Source organism: Amphimedon queenslandica, unplaced genomic scaffold (assembly GCF_000090795.2).
Source record: "Amphimedon queenslandica unplaced genomic scaffold, v1.1 AMPQUscaffold_13371, whole genome shotgun sequence".
Lineage (NCBI taxonomy): Eukaryota > Metazoa > Porifera > Demospongiae > Haplosclerida > Niphatidae > Amphimedon > Amphimedon queenslandica.
This window is the reverse complement of record NW_003546393.1, coordinates 103,757-114,427: the sequence shown is the minus strand read 5'-3', so window position 1 is coordinate 114,427 and position 10,671 is coordinate 103,757.

Sequence of the window (10,671 nt, the reverse complement as noted above, 5' to 3'; positions counted from 1 at the left end):
TACAGAAGATGATCTGAATCCTTTAAAGCTAACTGTACCTTCCAAAGAGCTAATGTGTCAATGGATTAAGTGTTGTTTAAGAAAAGCAGCATATGGTGAAAAGATCCTAGTTTGTGGCATAACTAATGCTCTAGGTGGTTCACAAATCCATTTTATTCACTGGGCGAAGGAACTACCATACGGGTGGTAAATTTCTTGGGGGATTAATTTTTGTTAATTTTGTGGTCAAGCTAAAATCGCGAAATTTAACCCCCACTAAATAGTAGTGAAAGGGTTAATAATTGAAACCACGTGGCATAGTTAATATCACGTGATCTCAATTTTTAACTCTTTAGTTTTATGACTAATGATGGAGGAAAACCGCGCAGCTCGCATGATTCTACACAGCTACTTCAAAAGGCTCCCAGATCAAGGAAATTAAGTTCAAACTAAAGCAGAACCTTTAGAAAATGTTTCAAAATCAATTTATAAGAAGAAAAGAGGAGAATATATGCGTCTTTCTCCAGACGAAAATGCCACCATTGCTTAATACGCTTGTGACCAAAGCTTTGAAACACTTTAAAGAGAAACAGCTAAAAGAGAGAGACTGGCTAAAGCTTTATCAATTGGAGCTGCAAAGGAAGAGTAAGGTGAAAGTACCAGATCAACAAATGAGCATCAAGTGTCTTCTTCCTTCAAAAACCCTTGGGAGGCCTCCTATTCTTGGATTTAAGCTTGATCATTTGTTACAAGAAAGGATCAAAAGTATGCGTCTTTGGAGAACTCCAATTGGAACTAGTATTGTTATCTCAAATGGCACAGCAATTGCAAAGAAGCATACTTATTCTTGTGAAGCACCAACTCTTAGAAAAGAATGGACCAAATCTGTTCTTCGTAGGATAGGTTTTTCAAAGAGACGTGCAAATTCCAAATCGAAGGTTCAACCACATGATTTTTTAGAATTAAATGAGAACTTTTTATTTCATATAAATGGCGTTGTTGAAATGGAGGATATACCATCTAGTTTAATAATAAACTTGGACCAAACTGCAGTACAAGTGGTTCCATCTTGCTCTTGGACGATGGAAAAGAAGGGAACTAAGCGTATTGAAAGGCTGGTATTGATGACAAACGTCAGATAACTGCTGTATTTAGATGTACTTTGTCTGGAAATTTTTTGCCAATCCAGCTCATGTATCAAGGCAAAACTACGAAATGTCTTTTAAACAATATTGATTTTCCTTGTGATTGGCAAATTAGCTTCACAGATAATCATTAGTCCAATGAAAAAACTATGATAAAATATGTGCAAGAAATTATTATAACTTATATCTCAGAGGCACGCTTGCAGTTAAAGCTACACAGCAACCATCTAGCATTGGTCATTTTTGATGATTTTAAGGGCCAATGTACTGAGTCTATATTCCAACTTCAGTGCGACAACAATATTTACTATGTCATGGTCCCACTAAATACAACTGATAAACTACAGCCATTGGATCTCAGTGTAAATAAGCCTGCTAAAGATTATTTAAAAGCTAAATTTCAAGAATGGTATAGTGACCTTATATTGAAACAACTAGAGAAAGGTACAGATGAAAATGTGGATACAAGATTGAGCATAATGAAACCCTTGCAAGCCCTTTGGGTTATAGAAATGCATAAGTATTTTATCTTAAATCCCCAGATAATTATTAATGAATTTTATAAAGCAGGTATTGTCAGTGTCTGAATACAGCGAATCATACACACAAACTTCACCAGATTTGCATCCAATAGTGCTAATTGTAATCCAATGATTGGTACGAGAGTGTAAAATTTGAATATAGTTATCAGTCCACGCATTAAGAATTTTTGGTTTCTGAGTACCACTGAACCCTTGAATGCTTGGAAATTGACAAACTAAGTAGTTGTTGAGCTGCGTTGATGAGGTTGTCATTAAGTTCCAAACCACCAGATAGTACATCATAATCATATTCTGTCAATATCCATGTATCATTGATCTTTAACCAAGTTGTATCACTTTTTCTTCTTTTTCATGTGGACTTGTATCTATACCATTTTCATGAATCGTAATAGGCATTTCAGGTTCTTGTTCCAATTCTCTCTTCTCAGGTTCTACTATAATTGTTCTGGTTCTGTTACTTCAGAGGCCATACATTCCGACTTAAAGGTATAAGGGTACTTCATGCTGCTCAACAGTTTCAATACTTTTACTAAACCCTCACTATTTCCTGTAAGTATGTGAATACAGGGCAGTTTAAGGCCTCCTTGAGGTAAATCCTTCGAGTAGTGCCTATTCCCAGTTATCTTTCACACAATACGTGCTCCACTCTTTCTTAGAAACAACGAAGAAACTGAAGATATCCTGCATGGAACGTGTCCCACCTGTCATTTCATCTGTTATGATGGCCACAGCAAAAGGATCATGCCTGTTTGAAGTATCTCTTTGGCAAGGTAGAATTTTGTTTTGCTGCGCATCCCAAACATCTTTGTACACATTATATCGACGAACAACAGAAACATGCTCAAACTCCTCCATCATTATGCTGCAACATGTGTAACTACACCCAAATTAATTAAGTTAATAGTTAACTAAGTGACCACACTTAAAAAATTTAGACTTTCTTGCAACGAATTATAAAACACGAAATTTTCAAAGTATGGAAAAAACAGGTAAACCATGAAAGTTTAGACCCTCGAAATTTACCACCCGTACGGTATTTGATCTTACATTGCACTATATCGACGTATCTACAGATGATTTATTCGTAAGTGGTAGTGATAATGAACGCAGCAATCATGAGACATGTGCTAGTACTGCAAATGACAGTGAGAAAGACTAGTACCAGCACTAGCTGATTACTGTATACGTATATAGATATAATGCTGAGTTATTAAATTTAGCACTTTATTAAATAATATTATTATATATTTGAAATAATAGTTTCAAAAAATTATATCTGCTAAAGTATAGTCACAGCTTCTTCAATCTTCTCCTTTAGCAGCTCTTTCTACTTTTTGATATTTTTCCTTTCAGAACAGAATTCATAAATACAAGGAATTACCATTCCTTCCTTTTATACTCTACTCCTACATTCCACATTGCCATTCACGGTACAATTTTTTTCATAAAGTAATGAACAATGTTTGATATTTCTACTGGTACATAGTATTGCCTCCAACTACTACTGCAACAGTGTATCTGTCAAAACGGTTGTTTTCCTTGACCTTCAAATCAAATTTATCTCCTATACTGGGATCCCATTCTTCCTTGTAGACAAGATAGCCCCGAACAACACTTTTAATTCTAAGTGTAATGTGAGTAACTGTAGTCATCTTGCCTACATGTGCCTCTTAATTCGTCATAATTAATTATTACTTGACCATTAAGGCAAAAATTACTCTAATTATTCGTTTTCTAAATTAATTTTTTATAAACAACTGTGGCAAATTTTACGGTATTTCTTGTAATAATCTTCTTTCCTGCAATTGAAATATTTCAAACATCTTTCAACAAAATCACTTTTCCAGTCTCTTCTGATAACTGCTGCTGAACTTTCTTTTTGTTTGCATTCATGTGTAATAATTTTGCCGCTCTGTCCTTCATATCATCATCTAAGTGCCTTTGACAAGGAAGGTGCATAAATATTTCTTGGAAAAATGTATAATACATGCAATAAAACAAATCTAGCACATAAGTTACCTTTGAAATCTCATAATTATGTTCAAGTCATAGTGACTTAACATTATCTTTATGCATGACTTCTGCTGAATCAGCATGTGTGATACCAGCAGTCAATATATCAAGATTGAACAAAACATTAAAATCTTAAAATTAACGATAAAATATAATTATTTAAAAAAAATTAGTTAATAAGTTAATAATTCACAAATATGAATCATACCTTTAAACTTTGTGGGAGTGATCTCGGTTGCTATGACAACAATATCAAATAAGAAAAGTGATAATAAATGAACTAACCTGACTAACCTGACTGGTCGGTTTTATCGTTAGTCTTTCCTTCTTGCTCATTCTTTTCGGCCACACCCCCTTCATATAGATCAGGTTTCTATACATTGGACTGACAACCAAATAACGAACTAAAACTAGTAGGTGTCGTCTTTTCAAACTCCACCCCAGCATCATCTTTATTGGCTAAAATGATAATGGCAGGAGAACTAGACTCAAGAGCCTTGACAAGAAAGAATTAACAGTCAACAATAGATTTTGGGCCAACATAAATTTTTTCAAAATACATGTATCTATTTTGATCAGAACCAGCTCAAACTTTCTACATACTTGTACATGTATATACGTGTTAGGGCTCCTCATAGTGCTCAGGCACATTTTTGTTGGAAAATCAGGGTATTTTTACGACCTAAGGGCGAAGCCCCCATGTCGTTCCTATAATTGATTTCACCCACATGCGATATATATTTGTATGTCAACACTTACACTTCTTCTATACATGTTGTATTGGAGAAATAACAAGCCTTAGCAAACACCCGCCCGCGCTACGTAAGTGGGTGTGGTCATGGCAAACCAGTTGGCGGCTTGCACATGGGACAATGTTATGAGCTTTCTAACAGCGATAAAACATAGAGATACTGTCCAATGACATCTCTAGATGCATTAGAAGGTAGGGAGAACCTTCAGTAGTCTTTATAGGAACCCAGGTGTACTTGCAAGGGGGTGAAATCAATTATGGGAATATTTCTACACTAATACGCTTGTTTAATTGCCAGGAGGGAATTTGCCATTTTAATATTTCTTCTGATACTTAAACAAATCCGCATGCTGTATGAAAATTTTGAGCTGATTCCTATAAGAAAGAACTTGTAATAAATTTTGAAGGTACTAAAAATCAGACCAAAGTTCTTGTAAAAATTTTGCCAAAAATGACTAGGAGTAAATTCTTCATGTTAATTTTTCCCTGGCCAAATTTTGAAGCAACATGTAGCAACTGTTTCTGAACACAATATGAGTTATACATGTAACTTATCAAACCAATAAATGTTAAAACACATGTATAGATAGTCTATTTGAAATCAATAAAAACAAGAGCTAGGCTCAAGCCCTAAACTAACCTGCAGGGATGGGAACTGGGTGCGGTCAATAAAGATGTTATTCAAAACAGCATTAGCATCACCCAATGAACTGAGCGACGTCAATATCTTCATTTAACTGTTACAATTTATTCTCAGCAATCATGTTCATATCATTATCAAGTGACAGGCTGGTTTGAACCTCTTCATTAGTAACCACACCTCCTTTACCAGGTGAATCAGATTTAGGATCATTCTAGTGGCTTCAGTTTTGCTATTGGACACACCCTCTTTATCAGCTTCAGACATTTGCTGCTGTGATAGAGTCTAAAAAACAATGTAATATTAAGCCATGAGTCACTGTTATTATGTACATACTTTTTTAATCTCAAAAATATGGAGCTCCATTGCTAACCATTGACCAGCACTAGAGAGAGACAAAGAGAGATGATTGCCAAACTGGCAGTGCTCTTTACGTTCCCCCCTCTCTCTGTCTAATTTGTCCTTACCACAAGTAATGGTCCATTAGTTCAGGACGGAGTTCATAAAGTTTATGTCTTAAGTTTCTTGTGACTGATGCTGCTTCTCCTCCTTCATTAGCTAGCAAAATTATAACAATACTATAAATAGAGTATACACTATACATCATGTACCATTAATTCAAAAAATACATTGTATAGTAGATTAACAGTAAATTAATTTCTCAGGTAATACAAAACAATCTGTGTACATGTACTCTCCCTCCCTCCCTGTCCCATCCTTCTTCTCTCTCCTTCACTTACTCTCACACGAGTAGTTTGGATCTAGTGGTAATATTCTGAACAAATCAAGTACATAATGTCTTCCATCAGTTCAATCAATACCTTTAACCTCAACAGATGCTGGTATATCAACCTCTTCATTGGACTCTGTCAGAATTCTAAGACCATAAAAAATAAGATAAGAAATAAAAAAGGAGACATCAAAAGATGCAATAAAGTAGGTCATAAAATTATTTCTAGCATGCATTAAAATGTAGCAAATATTGCTGCAATACTACAAGTAAGTTAAATCTATAGCTTGATGTGTTGTATTGCATTGTTACATTTGTCAAGAGAGATTTACCAGAAATCCTGACTACATTTAGCAACATTACTTGCTCATGCTGCCTTGGAGAAAACAGATGAAGTAAACTAAAAAAAAACTACTTTTGGCAAAGATTTTAGTTTATACTGGGGCTTTTCAGGACTTAAGGAAAGAGCAGCAAGGATATCAAAACAGAGAAAAAGATGCCGTCTTGCGAACACACACACAGACTGACAGGACAATTGTAGTACCCTTGACTATACACCTATGGCATGGGTAAGGACAATAAACACAAGCCACCCAATGACTTACTTTAAATGAAGAATGTAAAAGTTCAAGATGATTTAGTGGCAGATGCTTTAATAGAAGTGAGACAGATAGCAAAACTGGCAAAGGAAACAACAAAAAATATTGACAATTTCATTAAAACAAAGAAAAACACAAGCAACCTTATGTCTTACTTTAAATGAAAAAGTTAAATTCAAGATGCTTAGTGGTTGACAGATATTGCCTACAAAAAATCTTAAAATTAAAAAGGTAAAAATAATAAAAACCAAATATATTTTTATTATAAAGAATAACCATACAGTATGCTACCCAAGAACTTACTTAAAATGAAGAACGTAACTTCTAGATTATAATATTATGGCAGACACTTTATGAAAGCAGCGAAACAAACTGCATAGATGATGTTAGTAGAAACAGGCAAGGATAAAAACATGTCATTAACAATACTAAAACTAATGAACCCCATTAAAAATTAAACCTCCGGGAACATTACTGTACACTTGTTTTCTAATTTTGTAAATGAATTAAAATTGACCTCAGTATGGAAGACTATTGTTGTTGACACCAATTTGTATCAATAATTGGAAATAAATTATACCAGTGCATACAAAAGTCTACAATAGAAAATTTTGTACCAAGTATAACTAAAGCTTTACAATAATCATAAATGGTTTCCACAGTACTTTGTCCACATTTGCTGCTAAAGAAGTAGCAAAATAACATAACACAACATAACAAATTAAAGACAACTGGCATGTATGTATGACTATTTCAACATTACTATTGTACGTGTATCTTTATCAGGCTGGTAACCAAAGTGTAAATGCATCATTTACAAATATTTATGGGGAATCCATATTGGTAGACAGTTAAAAAAAACCTTTCAGTTGAAAGTGTAAAAACATACACAATTTATGCACTATTAATATTAAATTCGTGTCATGTGTTCAAAAGAATTACTATATGAGTCATCAATTTTGAAAAATGTAATGCAATAATTATTTAAATTAACACAACTTGCAAAACTACATATTACATGTACATGTATATCTTTGTATCATGGAAAGCCATAAGATGAAAGGCACCACGTTGGTTTTATATCTGGTAGACGATCACTTCCGGTGCAATATACATATTTACCAGGATGTGACATAGCTATGATTAAAGGCACCGACAGTGCAATATATATATTTCACAAGAAGTAATGCATGGTTTGTTCAGTTGTGATAACAATGATAACAAAAGGTCATTTCTAAAATAGCAAAATAATTCATTAATATAAGATTTTGTAAATAAACTGATATAATTGTATTCTTTATTTCTGCAAAGATTGATTGAAGTGCAAGCCCATTATATTCCAGAATGATTTCAGTCATTGCAACGACCTTTTATCAACAAGTGTAGCTCCTACTAGTCAATTTGAGATGGATTCTGTACCTCTAGAAACATCTAAAGATTATTCTTTACTGCTAGTAACATTTTTACAACCACACCACCATTGAGTAAGTACATTCAAATCTCTATTAGTGTCCAAGGGTTCAAATCTTGTACTAATTTCTTCCATTTCATCAGCACTAGTGAAGGCTAACCTTTATTGAGCACTTTACACATTTTCATTCGCTTCTTTTGCTGCTTTTTCTCGTGGTTCTCCTCCTTCAGCCATATTGGTCCCTTACAGTTGTACCATGTGCTACTGAGCATGCGCATAACCTTTCCTTCTTATGGCTTCCCATTATACAAGCCGTATAGAACTTGACCTTTCCCTCGTTGGTGTATCAGATATACACTCATGATATTCAAAATTCCTCGGGCTACGCCCTCGGGATTATGAATATCATTTTCGTGTATATCTGATACACCACTTGGGGTCATGTTCTATATATTACTTGTATAGCCACAAACAAAAGGTCTCAGAAAAGCTCAAAAACATAATTGTAGACTGATCAAAATTACATTAATGCATTAGAACATAGATAAAAATGTTAAAAGTACAAATTATTAAGTTGGGTATTTGTAACCATAGTATACAGGCCAAAAATATACATGTATGCCCGTCAGCAGTTATTAACTTATTCAACAGTAGTAGTGACTTTATAAAATGTGCATTGTTTCACAAGTATACACTACAATGACAATTATGCATTTAATTTGTCACAACACTTCCATTAAAGGTTATGTACATGTACATGTGCATAGCATATGAATTATAATAATTGCAATAACAATTTGTGATAAAAGGAGTAATAATAGATTGCACACCATTTTAGAAAAAACTCAGACATTGCGTTGAGGTTGTACAAGTTAAGATTACTTAAAGTCATTTAGTTTATCATTATTAGCTTTCACGTAAGAATAAGACATGAATAACAAAACACACATAAAAGGCAGAAATGAAACAAAAAGCATTTATGAAGGCGAGAGATGAAGGCCCTGGATAGACTATATCATGCAAAATGAAGGGCAACTATTGTAATACTTTGCAGTTTTATGAGAAAGCAAAGTATAGTTTACCGAAATAAAAAAGTGCCAGAAAATTTGTGGTGCCTATCATCGATAGTTTACTCTTGGCAAGAAATTAGCTTAAACTTTAAACATAACAATGTTCCCCAACACACACACTCATTTACCCTGATATTATTTTGAGCTATTGGTACTTGCTGCATACCTAAGTCAACACGGCTCGAGACATCATTACATGCCCTGTTATAGTACAAAAACATGGCAGTACAATAGTAATGCATTGGCTACCTCACGACTGGTTCCTTGCTTTAGAAATAATTTTTAGTTAGCTGGAAAGCCAATGCATAAGTTACGCTCCTATAGTACTGACCTCTGACGTAGAGGTATCCTCCATTATTCTTTAAGGTGTGGCTCTGGCTCAATGGTGGTAACCACTCCAAATCAATTAATATAACACTTTAAACAGCCTTGATTGTAGCTTACTTGTCTCTACTGTAGAAGCTAATCTTGAGGAAAATAAAAAGATTCCCAGCCACTAGTGATAGATGAACACCCTTCACCATCTGGATGAAGCCTACACTGCTTTACTAATAATGCAGGATTAGTGTCACTATGAATGAGAGGCTTAAATTCAATAATAAAAAAAATTATACTGTCCCCGGACACTCATAACAATAATCTTTACCCTTTGACATGAATTCGGCATTCTACTTTCACACCTAAAGAAAAAGGTTATGTCAATTAAAGTCTTCCCTTTTAAGGGTGAAAAGGTAAATATACTTAGTATAACTACAATTATAGTTGGGCTATAAGTATTGTCACCCCCATATTAAAAAAAGGAAGCCAAACTCAATAGATTCATATCCAATGACATTGGAACAGGTACTTTAATGACATAAGAACTTAAGAGGGAAAAAATCATCATACTACAACTCACGACTTATTTTATGTCACTAAAAAGTTGTTGGGTTCACAAGCTTTGCAAGAAATTAAACTTGGAATTGTTAGGTAGTGTCAGCTTTTTGATATGTGAAAACTTCAAGCATCCAAGACCTTTCGTTGCAAAGTTTGAGCCAAATTATTAAATTTTGTTCTCAACCTTACCTTACAGCTTCAGCATCCTTAAATAAAAACACCAGACTAAAATTCATCTATGTACAACAATAAAAAACAATGAAGTAAAATAAAGAAAAAGGTATGTTTCAATAACACTCAAACCGGCTTGCTTCAATGAAGCTACGTGACACTGACTTTAATCATAGTAATGGACACAAACTTCTTCAACTATCACATTTTACAGAAAAATAAGAGTCTGCATACACTTTACAAACAATACGAGCATGCAAGTACCTTTGCCTTTACTAGAAAAGTGTAGTTTAGCTATTTGAGGTAGAGGACTAGCTTTTGCTATCTTAGCTAACAGTTATTGTGTTCATTGGTCTTCTAACTCGATTCACTGAATCCTCAATTTTGAGCATCACATTGATGAGTTGCTGACATGATGCATGAACCTCCTCCCCCTAATAGGGGAGAAGGTCATGCGCATGCTCAGACTTAAAGTCTGACAATGCACAGTGATCAGTCACCTGAGACAAGTCAATTGGGACAAGAAGCAGCAGCAACTTGCTCCTGTATTCTCACAGCAGTAAGTTAAAAGATATGTAGCTGCGGTTACTTATGTATTGATAGAGAGAATCAGCTGTGTGTTCGGATACTATCCTCAGCGGCTATAGGCTAAGCCTGAAACCAGTGAAGCGTTGCTTTGGACAGGTAAGGGATTTTTCTTTACTCATTGGGGTGGATTGTGTCGTTGTAGGAGATTATATGATA